The sequence below is a fragment of the Onthophagus taurus genome, chromosome 2, assembly GCF_036711975.1.
Source record: "Onthophagus taurus isolate NC chromosome 2, IU_Otau_3.0, whole genome shotgun sequence".
Classification (NCBI taxonomy): Eukaryota; Metazoa; Arthropoda; class Insecta; order Coleoptera; family Scarabaeidae; genus Onthophagus; species Onthophagus taurus.
The window spans coordinates 27862863-27879399 of NC_091967.1; the positions used below are offsets into that span (position 1 = coordinate 27862863).

At 35.5% G+C, this 16537-nt stretch overlaps 2 long non-coding RNA genes across 4 annotated transcripts; one reads left to right on the top strand and one right to left on the bottom strand.

The window, feature by feature from the left end:
* Positions 1-524: 524 nt before the first annotated feature.
* LOC139429094 (uncharacterized) lies at positions 525-7714 on the bottom strand. Its single transcript, XR_011639797.1, has 4 exons — positions 7624-7714; positions 2365-3158; positions 676-2306; positions 525-607 (listed from the first exon to the last, which is right to left on the bottom strand). It is a non-coding gene; the product is annotated as an uncharacterized lncRNA (long non-coding RNA).
* A 1269-nt stretch (positions 7715-8983) lies between these two features.
* Positions 8984-15234, top strand: LOC139429093 (uncharacterized). Of its 3 annotated transcripts, XR_011639795.1 has the most exons (10): positions 8984-9451; positions 9751-10415; positions 11336-11683; positions 11758-11892; positions 11962-12096; positions 13838-14292; positions 14426-14607; positions 14671-14917; positions 14974-15050; positions 15109-15234. It is a non-coding gene; the product is annotated as an uncharacterized lncRNA (long non-coding RNA). The 3 variants fall into 3 exon arrangements; XR_011639794.1 differs by having other exon boundaries at positions 8990-10415; positions 11758-11869; XR_011639796.1 differs by lacking the exon at positions 11758-11892 and having other exon boundaries at positions 8994-10415; positions 11336-11496.
* The last annotated feature ends 1303 nt before the right edge of the window (positions 15235-16537 follow it).

Sequence of the window (16537 nt, forward strand, 5' to 3'; positions counted from 1 at the left end):
GTAAAATCAAAAAAAGGTAAACTAGCATTAAAAAAAAAAAATAACCCTTTCTCTAACCTTTTCCTTTTTTTTTTGCTTAGGTCAACAAACTAAAGTATCAAAACAAAGTACCACTATGAACAAGTATATAAAAAAAAGGGTGTATATCAATACTAAATCAAAATTACAAATTACTTTAAATTAATGAACAAAATTAGACTTTTGAAATTAAAAGGAAACATAAACGAGACCAAAACAATATACGATAAATATTAATCGACTTGATTATAATATAAGTACTAGTTTCCAGGAGCCTGAAGGCCTTAAAATACAGCAGAGGGAGGTGAAAGTAAGTGACTCCACTCTTTTCGTTATGCAAATTTTGTCTGACCTTGTCTTCGGTAGTTGAATCCCTCAAACGAAGATTTTATCCTTCGGAGTAGAAAATAGAAGTCCGGTCCTCAGCAACGCTCCTCGAGATGGTAAGGATCAATGGTTTGATATCAGGAATCAAATTATATAATTCCAATTCTCTTTCAGGTGTTGTTAACAGGCGTTGCCTTAAATTGGAAAATTTTTGTCCTCCCAACAAAATGTTCCAGAGTTTTCCTCTCCCCACAAAAAGAACCTGAATATATTACCCGAATTAAATTTAAGTAAATTTTTTTTTTTTTTTAAAAAATGAACGACCCTTACCTCAGTTGGTCGAGGTTCACGCCAAAACGTTTACTGAAAATATGTTAATAAATCCGGCAAACAACCGAAATTCGGAACAATCAATTTATTCCAAAATTTAATCGAAGTTTCGTGATTAATCCGCTAATTGCGAGTATAGACAAAGACCCCAAAATCCAAATTTCAAAATGTGTTCCCGTCTATTTAAAATTCACTAACTCGAATATTTTCTCGGCGCACTCGATTGCAGAAAAAGAGAGAGATTTCCGGAACTCGTCCGTATTTATACCCGAAACTTAAAAAAAAACTCGAAAAATACCGTGATAATAAAATTTTTAAATAAAAATATCGTGTTTCTTAAAAGCCCTCTATAAAGTAATAGTGAAACTAGGGATAATGATAAGTAAGAACGGAAACTCTCGGTGACGTTGCTGAAACAAAACAAAACCGAACATCTGGATTTATTATTTGAAAATAAAGAATCCAAAGTAAGAAAAGGAAATAAGGAAAAAGAAACTGTAACATTCCCCTCTTTCCCACCAAAAGAAATTTTTCCCAAAATTTCTTTATCAAAATTCTAGGTCCCAAAAGGTAAGAAGAAGAAATGATAGAAAAGACAGAGAAGAATGATGCAATTAGCCCAGAAAAATAAAAAAAAGATATAGAAGAGAAAACGATCATACAGTATTTGCGATTAAACCTCCGCGTCGTCATCGCCCTGTTCCGTTTCCGACCTGCCCGAATATGGTGTTACGTTTTGTTTGGTTGACGTTCAAGAATGGCAAACTTTTGTTTCGGGATTTGTTGTTTTTTTTTACAGAGCCATCTAGGAAGAACTTTCCTTTACCACCTTTCCGTCTTATTTTCTAAACATTTTTAAGATTTTAAAAGGTAGATGGGGTTGATTAATTTAGGAATTTAATTGTTCAAATTTTAAAGAATTTTTTTTTGAGGATCAATTGGGAATAAAATAGGAATTCGGTTAACTTAGTTAAAACTTTTTTTTAAGTAATATCAGAATAAAGAACAAAAATAGAAGGAGATTTTAGGGAAAAATATAATGTACCAATTTTTTTTTTGGTAATATGAGTTTTTTTAAAGTTATAAAACGAAAACACGACAAAATTTAACTCTCTTTCGTCATTCAGCGGTATAACGTGTAACATCGTGTAAAAAATTAGTCGTCGACATTTTGAAAATTTGATTTTTGAGAAGTTTAGTCGAGATTATTAATCCAAAAATTTTGGGAGAATCACGCATGTTATAGTATTAAATCATAATTGATCGTTTGTGATTTTGGTAACAGAAGTTTATTCTGGATTTAGTTGTACTGCAAAGAAAAAAATTGTTTGATAGCCTCAGAACATCCACGAGGTACGTTAAAATTAATTTTCTTATCCTAATTTTCAGTCATTCATTCATTCATACTTTAGATTTCATTCAAAACAAAACATGCTATTAAAAAAAAAAAAAAAAAAAAAAAATTATAAAAAATAAAAAAAAACTTAAAACTATACTTAAAACTATCTTAAAACTATTGGATTTTTTTTTTCTTAATTAATTTTAATTGGTTAGGCTTTTGGAGGGAGCATTTTAAGAAAATTTTCTTCATCCACCTCGTGGGGAATAAAATCACGAGGTCATTCAGTCACCTAAAAATCCCCAAAATAAGTATCCTGAAGGAAGAAGGCGTTATCAGAAATATCCTACCTTAAGTTCTTCCTGGATGGTCATCTGGAGATTCTTTATGGTAATCTTATTCAAGGAAAAGGTCAGACGTTAAGTTTTGTTATAAAACATTCAAGAAACAATTTACTATTTTGGAAATTTAATTGAAATTATCTTTGTTTCATTTTTTTTATTATTATTAAATTCATTAATCTCTTGATATTCTTTTGTAAAATTTTAATTGGAATTTTTTTTCTTTTCGATTCATAAAATTCGTTCTAAATTAAATTTAATTTTATCAGACGAATACGGAAATTTATATATTTTTTTTTTTTGCTTTGACTTTCTGATTTGGAATAATTTAATTATCATATTCACATTTTCCAATTTCAATCATCAGTTTTTTTTATATTTAATTTTAATTTTTCATTTATTATTTTGGTTTGTGTATTACAAACTTTTATATATATTTTTTTTTTCCTCCAATATATTTCGTATTATTTTGTTTGCTATTCTTGAATTTCAATTATTTACTGTTGTGTTTGTCTCATCCTGTATAACTGAAAATTTTGAATTTTTAATATCTTCTTTTCGCCATTATTGTGTTATCGTGGTTTATTCAATGGCGTGGCGCTGTATAAATGAATCACCCCTTCCTCATTGAGCTGGTCGAGGTACCGCGATAAAATTCACTTTTCAAAATTAAAGTTAGGAAAATTGGGTGGGATAAGTTGAGTATAGGTATAGTATATATTTTTGTGATACAGCGGCAACAAATTTTTGGCGCCCAACGTGGGGCCTAGATGATTGTGAGCCATTATTGAACCCGTGTCTTGCTAAAAGAGAAAAAAAAAGATAGTTAGATTGTTCAAAGTAACGAATTATAAGTATGGAGGGAAACTTAGAAGTAGGTCGATTATCAGCAGCTGTACTTATATATGAATTAAAAGTTCGAGGAGTAACAGAAATTAAAGGTCACGATGAAATGCGCTGCACTCTTAGAAAATTATTAAAAATGGAGAAAGATATGAGTTTTAAATTACCAAAAAATCCCTATACTTTTGCAGAAGATAGCAAAGCTATCAAAGATGATATCGATAATATTAAGGGTAGAATAGATGCTTTAGAGGTCATTAATAAGACTAATGCGGAATTTAAAAAGATTCGTAACCATTTAAACCATTTAGTAGGTAGAGCAAATAGGGCAATTATAAGTTCAGATGACGAACAAGAAGTTATGACAAAATACATAGCTGAAACCTTAGTGACTAAATTAGAAATGAAAACTAGAAGCACTTCAACTCCTAAAGTGACGAATTTAACTGAAAATAATAAGTCATCAGATGAATCTAGTTTAGAGTCAGATAGTATGTTTGAAGATGATGACGTAGTAGTTAGCGTAAAGTCAGTACCTGTAATGAAATGGGGAATAACATTTTCTGGGGATAATCGAATTTCACTTGGGGCGTTCTTAGAACGAGTAAATGAATTAAGAATAGCTAGAAGTGTAGATAAACAAACTTTATTTATGTCAGCTGTAGACCTATTTACAGATAAAGCTTTAGTGTGGTATAGGGCCAACAGAGAAAATTTTTCTAGTTGGGAAGACCTAGTAAACGGGTTAAAGTTAGAATTTCAACCAATCGATTACGATGATAAATTACTTAGCGAAATAAAACAAAGAACACAAGGGCCAACAGAAAGCATAGGAATCTATATTTCGGTAATGCGTAATTTGTTCTCTAGAATGAACTCCAAAATGTCAGATAGCTTGCAGTTAAAGATCATAGTAAAGAATTTGACTCCGTCTTTTCAGAAACAGTTAGCTTTGATGGAGATAACCTCATTAGAACATTTATTACAACTGGGTAGAAAGCTAGAAGCAACTAAAAGTTCGGTTAGTGATTATATACCACCTAGTAGAGGTAACAAAACTTTAGAGCCAGATTTAGCCTATGTAGGAGTAGAAGTAGGGACTAAAGTCTGTGAACTTGAAAGTCACCGTAGACCTAGTACCAGTAGTTTTAATAATAAATGCTGGAATTGTGGAAATTCTGGACACAAAGCAATTAATTGTAAGGCACGAAAACGAATTTATTGTTATAAATGTGGTACACCCGGAGTTATTACCAAGAATTATTTAAAATGTTCGGGAAACGGAAAAGAGGTACGATGTTAGATCGGTGTCGGGACCTAGTTAAAGAAAAGCCGATCGGAGTAATTTTAGATTATGTTTTTGCATGCGTTAAGAATGATGAGCGTCCATATTTGAATATTAATATTTTAGGAATAAAGTTAGCAGCTTTATTAGATTCAGGGGCTAATTGTACTATAGCAGGAAAGGAGGGAATAGATTTGTTAAAGGGATTAGGATTGCCTATTAATAAAGAGAAAACTAATTGTACTGTGGCTAATAATGGTAAATGTGAAGTACAAGGAAATATGAATGTGCCTATAACTGTAGAGAATCGTAGTAGAATAATAAAAGTATTGTTAGTTCCGGAAATAAAACATAAAATAATATTAGGAATAGATTTTTGGAAGGAGATGGGAATAATACCTGATTTGAGAAATGGAGATTGGAATTTTTGTAGTAACACACCCAAGATTGTAGTTAATGCTATTCAATCAGAATCTGAACTTAGTGTTTCTGAAAAGGTTAGATTAGCAATATTATTAGAAAATGTTTTTGTTAACTCAGGGGATAGACAATTGGGAAAAGCTAATTTAGTTGAACATCAGATTAAGATTATGTCAGATATCGCACCAATTAAACAGAGATATTATCCTGTTTCACCAGCAGTACAGAAAATAATTGATAGGGAATTAGAAGAAATGATTAAATTAGGAGTAATAGAAAAATCGAATAGTCCTTGGGCTTCACCCATTATACTAGTACCTAAACCAGATGGTACACATCGATTTTGTGTCGATTTTAGACAATTAAACAAAGTTACATGTCCTGATGCTTACCCGTTACCTAAGGTATCGTGGATTTTAGATCGATTAAGGGATGCCCAATACTTATCATCTATTGATATCAAGTCTGCCTATTGGCAAATAGCCATGTCAGAAAATAGCAAAGCTTTGACCGCCTTTACAGTCCCAAATAGAGGTTTGTATCAATTCACTCGAATGCCATTTGGGCTATCAAATGCGCCAGCAACTTGGCAACGATTTATTGACAATGTGCTAGGAGTTGACTTAGAACCATTTGTTTTCGTATATCTTGACGATATAGTTATTATTTCTAATACTGTAGAAAAACATTTTCAAATATTAGAAGAGGTACTTAAAAGGTTAAAGAATGCCGGTATTACCTTAAACAGGGAAAAGTGTAAAATTTTTAGAGAGTCATTGAAATATTTAGGATATGTTGTTGATAAATTTGGTTTACATGTTGACCCTGACAAAGTAAAGGCTATATTTGAAATACCTGTACCTAAACGAATAAGAGATGTCAGGAGATTAGTAGGAATGGCTTCTTGGTATAGAAGATTTGTACCAAATTTCTCCAGTATTATGTCGCCTATCACCGCGTTACTAAAGAAAACTAATAAATTATTCAAGTGGACAGACGAGTGTAATTTAGCCTGGTTAAAAATAAGAGAATTTTTAGTTACCGCACCAATATTGAGTAGACCAGATTTTGATAAAGAATTTGTAGTGCAAACCGATGCATCTGATGTAGGTATAGGAGCTATTTTAACACAGGAAACAGATTCAGGAGAGACAATAATTTGTTATTTGAGTAGGGCCTTAACAACACAGGAAAAAAATTATAGTACAACAGAAAAAGAATGTTTAAGTGTCTTATGGGCAATTGAAAAATTAAGACCATATATTGAACATGCTCATTTTAAAGTCATCACTGACCATTATGCTTTGAAATGGTTATATAAATTAAAATCCCCTTCGGGAAGATTAGCAAGGTGGGCTGTGAGAATGCAGCGTACAATTTTAGAATTGAACATAGGAAAGGTAAAGATAATATTGTCCCTGATATGTTATCAAGATCAATAAATAAAGAAATAGCTGAAGTAGAATTAAAACCTGAGAAAGAAAATTCGTGGTTAGCCAAATTAAAAGAAAAGGTTATAAATAATGCTGGTAAAAATCCCAATTATAGAATTGAAAATAATGTATTGTATAAATTTGTACCCAATAAGTATGATAAAGATAATGAGTGGAAGATTGTCGTTTCAAAAAATAATAGATTGGAGTTATTACAGAAATTTCATGATAAACCTGAAACAGGAGGTCATTTGGGAGTCTATAAGACATTTCATAAATTAAGTCAGAGATATTTCTGGCCAAAAATGAGAAGTGATGTGATAACTTACATTAGAAATTGTAGAATATGCCAACAAACTAAACCAATTCATAAGGGACCGATAGGGTTAATGAGGAGCCATGTTAATATGAATAAACCTTGGCAATATTTGAGTTTAGATTTGATAGGTCCATTGCCGAGAAGTTCTAAAGGTTACTCTTATATTTTAGTAGTACTTGATAATTTTAGTAAATATCCTGTTTGTTTTCCCTTAAGGAAAGCAACAACATCCACAATAATAAAATGTTTGGAAGAGGGTGTATTCTTAACATATGGCGTACCTGCTGTGATGTTATCCGATAATGGGGTACAATTTCGATCAGCCGCTTATGAAAAATTTCTAAAATCTTGCAATGTTCGTAGTAAATTCACTTCGTTTTATAATCCACAATCAAACCCTACGGAAAGAGTAAACCAAACCATAAAGACCATATTAATAGCTTATGTTTCTGATAATCATAGAAAATGGGATTTATTCTTACCAAAAATCGTATGTGCGTTAAGAACTGCTAAAAATGAAACCACGGGACATTTACCATATTTTGTGAACTACGGTCGTGAAATGATCTTAGACGGAAATTATCACGAAGGAATTGGGGAAACGTTAACAAGAAAATATAATAAAGATCGAAAAAAAGAATTTGGTCAATTGTATCGGGAGATTCATGAACGTATACGGTTAGTTACCAAACGAGCGGGAAATAGATATAACCTACGTAGAAGGGAAATGACTTTAGAACCGGGAACGTTAGTTTTAAAAAAGAATTTCGAATCTAATAAAGGGATTGCGGCAAAGATGTTATTAAAATATGTAGGGCCTTATCGTATAAAAAGAAACCACTCTGAAAATACTTATGTTTTAGAGGATATGGCGGGAATAGAACAGAAAGGCCATCATCACATAAACAATCTAAAAGAAATTCCTAATGAACCTTAAATAAAAAAAAAAAATAAAAAAAATAACTTACCTTTGTTATATGTTATGTTCAGTATGTTTGAGTTTACTTGAAAGAAATTTTGGAAAAATTTCTTATTGTGGGTGAGTGAGGTATTTTGTTACGTTTTGTTTGGTTGACGTTCAAGAATGGCAAACTTTTGTTTCGGGATTTGTTTTGTTTTTTTTTACAGAGCCATCTAGGAAGAACTTTCCTTTACCACCTTTCCGTCTTATTTTCTAAACATTTTTAAGATTTTAAAAGGTAGATGGGGTTGATTAATTTAGGAATTTAATTGTTCAAATTTTAAAGAATTTTTTTTTGAGGATCAATTGGGAATAAAATAGGAATTCGGTTAACTTAGTTAAAACTTTTTTTTAAGTAATATCAGAATAAAGAACAAAAATAGAAGGAGATTTTAGGGAAAAATATAATGTACCAATTTTTTTTTTGGTAATATGAGTTTTTTTAAAGTTATAAAACGAAAACACGACAAAATTTAACTCTCTTTCGTCATTCAGCGGTATAACGTGTAACATCGTGTAAAAAATTAGTCGTCGACATTTTGAAAATTTGATTTTTGAGAAGTTTAGTCGAGATTATTAATCCAAAAATTTTGGGAGAATCACGCATGTTATAGTATTAAATCATAATTGATCGTTTGTGATTTTGGTAACAGAAGTTTATTCTGGATTTAGTTGTACTGCAAAGAAAAAAATTGTTTGATAGCCTCAGAACATCCACGAGGTACGTTAAAATTAATTTTCTTATCCTAATTTTCAGTCATTCATTCATTCATACTTTAGATTTCATTCAAAACAAAACATGCTATTAAAAAAAAAAAAAAAAAAAAAAATTATAAAAAATAAAAAAAAACTTAAAACTATACTTAAAACTATCTTAAAACTATTGGATTTTTTTTTTCTTAATTAATTTTAATTGGTTAGGCTTTTGGAGGGAGCATTTTAAGAAAATTTTCTTCATCCACCTCGTGGGGAATAAAATCACGAGGTCATTCAGTCACCTAAAAATCCCCAAAATAAGTATCCTGAAGGAAGAAGGCGTTATCAGAAATATCCTACCTTAAGTTCTTCCTGGATGGTCATCTGGAGATTCTTTATGGTAATCTTATTCAAGGAAAAGGTCAGACGTTAAGTTTTGTTATAAAACATTCAAGAAACAATTTACTATTTTGGAAATTTAATTGAAATTATCTTTGTTTCATTTTTTTTATTATTATTAAATTCATTAATCTCTTGATATTCTTTTGTAAAATTTTAATTGGAATTTTTTTTCTTTTCGATTCATAAAATTCGTTCTAAATTAAATTTAATTTTATCAGACGAATACGGAAATTTATATATTTTTTTTTTTGCTTTGACTTTCTGATTTGGAATAATTTAATTTTCATATTCACATTTTCCAATTTCAATCATCAGTTTTTTTTATATTTAATTTTAATTTTTCATTTATTATTTTGGTTTGTGTATTACAAACTTTTATATATATTTTTTTTTTCCTCCAATATATTTCGTATTATTTTGTTTGCTATTCTTGAATTTCAATTATTTACTGTTGTGTTTGTCTCATCCTGTATAACTGAAAATTTTGAATTTTTAATATCTTCTTTTCGCCATTATTGTGTTATCGTGGTTTATTCAATGGCGTGGCGCTGTATAAATGAATCACCCCTTCTCCATTGAGCTGGTCGAGGTACCGCGATAAAATTCACTTTTCAAAATTAAAGTTAGGAAAATTGGGTGGGATAAGTTGAGTATAGGTATAGTATATATTTTTGTGATACAGCGGCAACAATGGTTTCAGATGTGTCACGTGCCAATGACCAATCAGTAATTCACCGGTAAGTTTCTCTAACTCGTAAATGTCATCCGCTATTTTTTTACGCACCCGAAAAGGACCTATGTACCGATCTGACATTTTGGCCGCTATACCTTTATTCGCGTCCGACAAAACAAAGTTCTTTCGCCAAACCAGATCACCATCATTAAAGCTAGTCTCGCGTCTTCGGAGATTATAATTAAGACCAGATCGCGTCGAAGCCATTTTAATTCTTGCGTGTACCTCCGCGAACAGATTCTTAAATGCTTTTGCCCTAAGTTTCGTATTAATTTTTTCGTGTATTTCATCGATTTTATGCAGTGCTCCATCCAAAATGATTTCCCGCCCGTGAAGGATGTAATACGGGGAATAACCGGTAGTCGTATGTTTGGCAGTTCGCAACGCGCACGTGACCTTGGGTAAGTATAAATCCCATAACCGTTGATTGTCACTAACGTACGCGGTTAACATAGTCTTCAACGTTCGGTTTACTCTTTCAGTCGGATTAGACTGAGGGCGGTAAAACGGAGTAAATTTAGCTTTAATATTATAGTCTTGAAGTAAACGTTCATACAATTTCGACCGAAATTGGACACCGTTGTCACTAATTATAATCTGCGGCACACCGTAGGTCAAAAGAATACCTTCTTCGAGGTTACGTACCACAGTGGAAGCTGTTGCTTTACGCAGCGGAAAGCACACCGGATATTTACTAAACAAGTCTAGTACAACTAGTATGTGAGTATAACCCTTGGAACTTCTAGGTATTGGTCCGATTATGTCCATACTTATAACTTGCCACGGACGTATTATACCGTTATGACTTCTCAGCAACCCCGCAGGAGCTCTTTGCTCAGGTTTAGTGCGTTGGCACACCTTGCACGCTTTAACATAACGAACGACGTCAGCACGATATTTGGGCCAGTAATAATGGTGAAGGATTTTGGACACGGTCTTTTCTACTCCTAAATGACCCCCTGCCTCAGGTGAGTCGTGGAGCCTTTTAATTAATTTTTCACACGATTTTCCACATATCATCCCCGTCCGTCAAACGATAATCCGTCACTCGAATCTTTTTAAGCAACCTGTCCCCATCCGTCCGATACGAAGGATATCTATCGGGATTTGCTTTGACGGCTTGTACCAACCTTTGACACCACGGATCCGATACGCGATCAACCAACACTTCGTCCGCCAGCACCGGTACAGCTCGCGAAAGAGCATCGGGCACTACATGCTCCTTACCCCTACGATGTTTAATAGAAAAATCGTACTGTTGTAATCGTATGGACCATCGCGCCAAACGACCAGAAGGTGATTTCAAATTGTTAAGCCAGACCAGAGAATAGTGGTCGGTCACCACGGTGAAATGACTTCCTTCCACATAGGGCCGCAATTTTTCTATCGCCCACAAAACCGCCAAACACTCCTTCTCTGTAGTCCCGTATTTCCGTTCCTGCGCGGTTAACGATCGGCTCAAGTAGCTTATTACGTGTTCCGCTCCGTCAATCACCTGCGTCAGCACCGCCCCGACGCCGTAATCCGACGCGTCCGTCTGAATAGTAAATTCATGTTCGAAGTTCCGCCTGGTTAAAATCGGTGCCGTCACCAACTTTTCTTTAATCGTGCTCCACGCTCGCTCGCACTCATCGGTCCACAAGAACTTACAACACGACTTCCTTAATAACGCCGTCAGAGGAGAGACCACGGTCGCGAAATTAGGTACGAATCGCCGGTACCATGACGCCATACCGACCACACGCCGCACCTCCGACACCTTTTTCGGCGTATGGATTTCCAAAATCGCTCTAACCTTCTCCGAGTCCACGTGTAATCCGTCACCGTCCACGATATATCCCAAATACCTTAATGACTCACGAAAAAAATTACATTTTTCTTTATTTAGGGTCAAGCCTGCCGCTACCAACCGACTACAGACCTGCTCGAGGATCTGAAAATGTTTTTCGATGGTCGGAGTCGCCACGACGATATCGTCAAGGTAGACGAAAACGTGAGGAGCCAAATCTCCCCCAATAACACCATCGATAAAACGCTGCCACGTGGCCGGTGCGTTAGTTAAGCCAAACGGCATCCGATTAAAGTGAAACAGCCCGCGTCCCGGCACCGTGAAAGCTGTGTACGGCTTGCTGGCCTCATCCATCGGAATTTGCCAGTATGCCGATTTAATGTCGATGGACGACAGATATCTCGCGTCCCGTAAACTATCTAGAGTCCACGAAATATTCGGCAACGGGTAAGCGTCAGACAAAGTCACACGACTCAGCTGTCTGTAATCGACACAGAATCGATATCCACCGTCCTTTTTAGGGATCATTAAAATTGACGAAGACCACGGGCTACTGGATTTTTCGACAATGCCCATCGCGATCATTTCATCGAGTTCTCGATCGATGATCTTTTGTATAGCCGGCGAGACCAGGTAGTACCTTTGCTTAATCGGAAGTACGTTTTCGTTAACCCGAATTTTATGAGATACTAAATGAGTATGACCTAACTGACTTTTATGTTTAGGTTCAAAAATCCGTTGAAGAAGTTCCGATACCCGATGCTTATCTTCTACCGACAAACTTTCACGCGCTTGTATGGCCGATACCGTGACATCCGGAGGTTCACATGAAAAGGACCAATCCCCCCTACGTAAATCAGGTACCACACCCATACGTCTCCAAAAATCTACTCCCAAAATTAACGCATGTCGTAAAGTCGGTACCAGCAAAATTTCGATGAGTCTTACGCGTCCCTCAACAACCATCGGTACGGTCATCATACCTTCAATTTGACATCGGTCATTATTCGCGACAGTACATTGCGAATTAACTCTCGTTATAGGTATGCCTAAGTTTTTCAATATTAGTATCCCCTCTCGACCCGCGATCGTTTTAGTAGCTCCCGAGTCCAACAAACCCGCGATTCGTCTCCCCAAAATATTCACGTATAAATAGGGTCTTTCGTCGTCCCGTGCAGACGCGAAAACGTAATCTAACAAAACTCCGATCGGCTTTTGAAAGGTGGGACGGGTACGACACCGATCTATCGTCGACCCGCTGCCCCTTTTCCCGAACACGAATGACAATCTCGCGTTGTAACCCCGGGTGCACTACATCGATAACAGTGCCTACGCTTGGGTGCGCGACATGTTTGGGCCCTATGCCCGATAACTCCGCAATTCCAACACGCACCCGATTTCAACCCTGTCGTACGAGTCACCGACTCAGTTAACACTGGCGCCGCCGCCACGTCCACGTCGACCGACACGTAAGCCAAATCCGGTTCCAAAGTTTTGTTCATCCTTGTAGGAGGAACATAATCGTTAACGGCAGTCCGAGTCGCCTCTAACTTTCGGCCAAGCTGTAGTAATTGATCTACGGACTTAATTTCCACGAGGGCCAATTGTCGCTGAAACGAGGGTGTTAAATTCTTTACGATAATCTTTACTTGTGCCAATTCCGTAATATTTGTCCCCAACCGCGAGAATAAATTTTTCATGACCGCGACGTACATTCCTATACTTTCAGAAGGTCCCTGCGTACGTCGTTTGATTTCCTCTATTAACCTTTCATCGTAATCGACGGGTTGAAACTCAAATTTTAGTCCCTCAACGATTTCTTCCCAAGTCGTATACTTATCGCGATTCGCTCGGTACCATACTAATGCGGAACCCGTGAATAAATCCACAGCCGAAGTGAATAAAACCGCCTTCGAAACACCACGAGCCACCCTCAACTCATTCCCTCTCTCGAGGAACGCGCTAAGAGACCTCCGACCGTCTCCGGAAAAATCAACGCCCCATTTCATTACTGGCATCGCGCGCTTATCAGTAACTACGTCATCGTCCTCGGACGTCACCGCCGATTCTCCGCTAAAATCACCAATGCCGGTGGACGATTCCATCGATTCAACCGCCGCGGTTCCCCGTTGCGGTGTGGATGTAACGCGTGTCTTCATTTCTAACCGGGTCATCAATGAGACAATTTCCCCCACGTATTTTGAAATGGTTTCGCGTTCCTCGTCCTCGGTAGCGTTAGCTCGATTAGCCCTACCAATTAAATGTTGCAAACGCGTAGCGATCTTTTTAAATTCAGCACTGCCACTTACTATGGCCCCTAGTGCCTCGATTTGTCCGTGGTACTTTTCGATACCGGTCCGAACCGCCTCCTCGTCCTCATCGTACGCTATTGGATTTTTCGGCAAACGAAAACTCTTATTGCGCTCAAGTTTTATAAGCTTGCGCAAGGTCTGTCGCATTTCGTCGCAATTCGTGGCCGGCGTGACCCCGCGAACCCGCAACTCATAGCGCAACATGTCGGCCGTCAATCTCCCGACCTCAAATTTTCCTTCCATATTTCCCGATAACTGTCGACAAATCTAATCCCGATTTCCTTTCCAGATAAGAAAATAATCGAAGGGAACGGACAACGCGCAAGTGTATTTCAAGTAATCTATCTACAACACGACCGCAAGAAAATATTTTGCTGGCGATTCTTGTTCCCTGTATGGCCTTTTCCCTATGGGGCCCACGTCACCTAATTTTTTTTGAAGGCCCCACGTTGGGCGCCAATTTGTAACGCCAAAAAAAAAAATATTAATATAAAAAAAAAATAGTGTTTTATTACTAAAAGATTCTTTTCACGACACCGGTTTTGTTGCGAACTCCCCGGCTTAACTCTTTCGGAGGAGGGAGGATTCGATTTATTTTTGGCGCCACCCGATCCGACAATCCGCAACTGGCTCTGAACGGGAAGAGTAGTGATAAAAAAAAATGTGAAAAGATCTAATAGTGCAAGTGGCACAAAAAGAAAATAGTAAACAAGAAAGATATTAAATAATAATAAATCCAGTTAGGTAAGTTTCAAAATGTATAATTTAATAAAAGAAATATACCATAGAAACCAAAAAAAAAATATCAAAATTAAATCCAAAATGGAAAAAGTATAAAATAATAATAATTTAAAAAAAATATAATTTTCAATCTAAGAAGAAACTAATTTGGGTAAAAAAAAAATCCTAACCTCAAAATTGACCACGACAAAACCTAACCTGATCTGTCACCCAGAGCTCTTGGTTTCGAAGCAAGTTAATGTGTAAATTAAAATCAAAATCAAACAAAGTCTATCCCAAATAAAGCTTCTTTTACAAAATGTGTAAAATCAAAAAAAGGTAAACTAGCATTTAAAAAAAAAAATAACCCTTTCTCTAACCTTTTCCTTTTTTTTTGCTTAGATCAACAAACTAAAGTATCAAAACAAAGTACCACTATGAACAAGTATATAAAAAAAGGGTGTATATCAATACTAAATCAAAATTACAAATTACTTTAAATTAATGAACAAAATTAGACTTTTGAAATTAAAAGGAAACATAAACGAGACCAAAACAATATACGATAAATATTAATCGACTTGATTATAATATAAGTACTAGTTTCCAGGAGCCTGAAGGGCTTAAAATACAGCAGAGGGAGGTGAAAGTAAGTGACTCCACTCTTTTCGTTATGCAAATTTTGTCTGACCTTGTCTTCGGTAGTTGAATCCCTCAAACGAAGATTTTATCCTTCGGAGTAGAAAATAGAAGTCCGGTCCTCAGCAACGCTCCTCGAGATGGTAAGGATCAATGGTTTGATATCAGGAATCAAATTATATAATTCCAATTCTCTTTCAGGTGTTGTTAACAGGCGTTGCCTTAAATTGGAAAATTTTTGTCCTCCCAACAAAATGTTCCAGAGTTTTCCTCTCCCCACAAAAAGAACCTGAATATATTACCCGAATTAAATTTAAGTTAATTTTTTTTTTTCCTTTTTTTTTTTTTTAAAAAAAAATGAACGACCCTTACCTCAGTTGGTCGAGGTTCACGCCAAAACGTTTACTGAAAATATGTTAATAATCCGGCAAACAACCGAAATTCGGAACAATCAATTTATTCCAAAATTTAATCGAAGTTTCGTGATTAATCCGCTAATTGCCAGTATAGACAAAGACCCCAAAATCCAAATTTCAAAAGAAAATTCCAAAATGTCTTCCCGTCTATTTAAAATTCACTAACTCGAATATTTTCTCGGCGCACTCGATTGCAGAAAAAGAGAGATTTCCGGAACTCGTCCGTATTTATACCCGAAACTTAAAAAAAAACTCGAAAAATACCGTGATAATAAAATTTTTAAATAAAAATATCGTGTTTCTTAAAAGCTCTCTATAAAGTAATAGTGAAACTAGGGATAAGGATAAGTAAGAACGGAAACTCTCGGTAACGTTGCTGAAACAAAACAAAACAAAACCGAACATCTGGATTCATTATTTGAAAATGAAGAATCCAAAGTAAGAAAAGGAAATAAGGAAAAAGAAACTGTAACAGCCGTTCTGAGCCATGTTTGAACTTTCTATCACTTTTGGTTCCGATAATTCTGTTGACCATATTTGTGATATTCAGGCGCCAAATGACATGTTGGAGATAAAAAACATAATGTGCCCAAAACGTGATATTATGACGTTATACGCCGTTCTGAGCCATCTTTGAACTTTCTATCACTTTTGGTTCCGATAATTCTGTTGACCATATTTGTGATATTCAGGCGCCAAATGACATGTTGGAGCATGTTGGAGATAAAAAACAAAATGTGCCCAAAACTTTATATTATGACGTTATACGCCGTTCTGAGCCATGTTTGAACTTTCTATCACTTTTGGTTCCGATAATTCTGTCGACCATATATGTGATATTCAGGGGCCAAATGTCATCTTGGAGCATGTTGGAGATAAAAAACAAAATGTGCCGAAAACGTGATATTATGACGTTATACGCCGATCTGAGCCATATTTGAACTTTCTATCACTTTTGGTTCCGATAATTCTGTCGACCATATATGTGATATTCAGGGGCCAAATGTCATCTTGGAGCATGTTGTAGATAAAAAACAAAATGTGCCCAAAACGTGATATTATGACGTTATACGCCGTTCTGAGCCATGTTTGAACTTTCTATCACTTTTGGTTCCGATAATTCTGTTGACCATATTTGTGATATTCAGGCGCCAAATGACATGTTGGAGATATAAAACAAAATGTGCCCAAAACGTGATATTATGACGTTATAC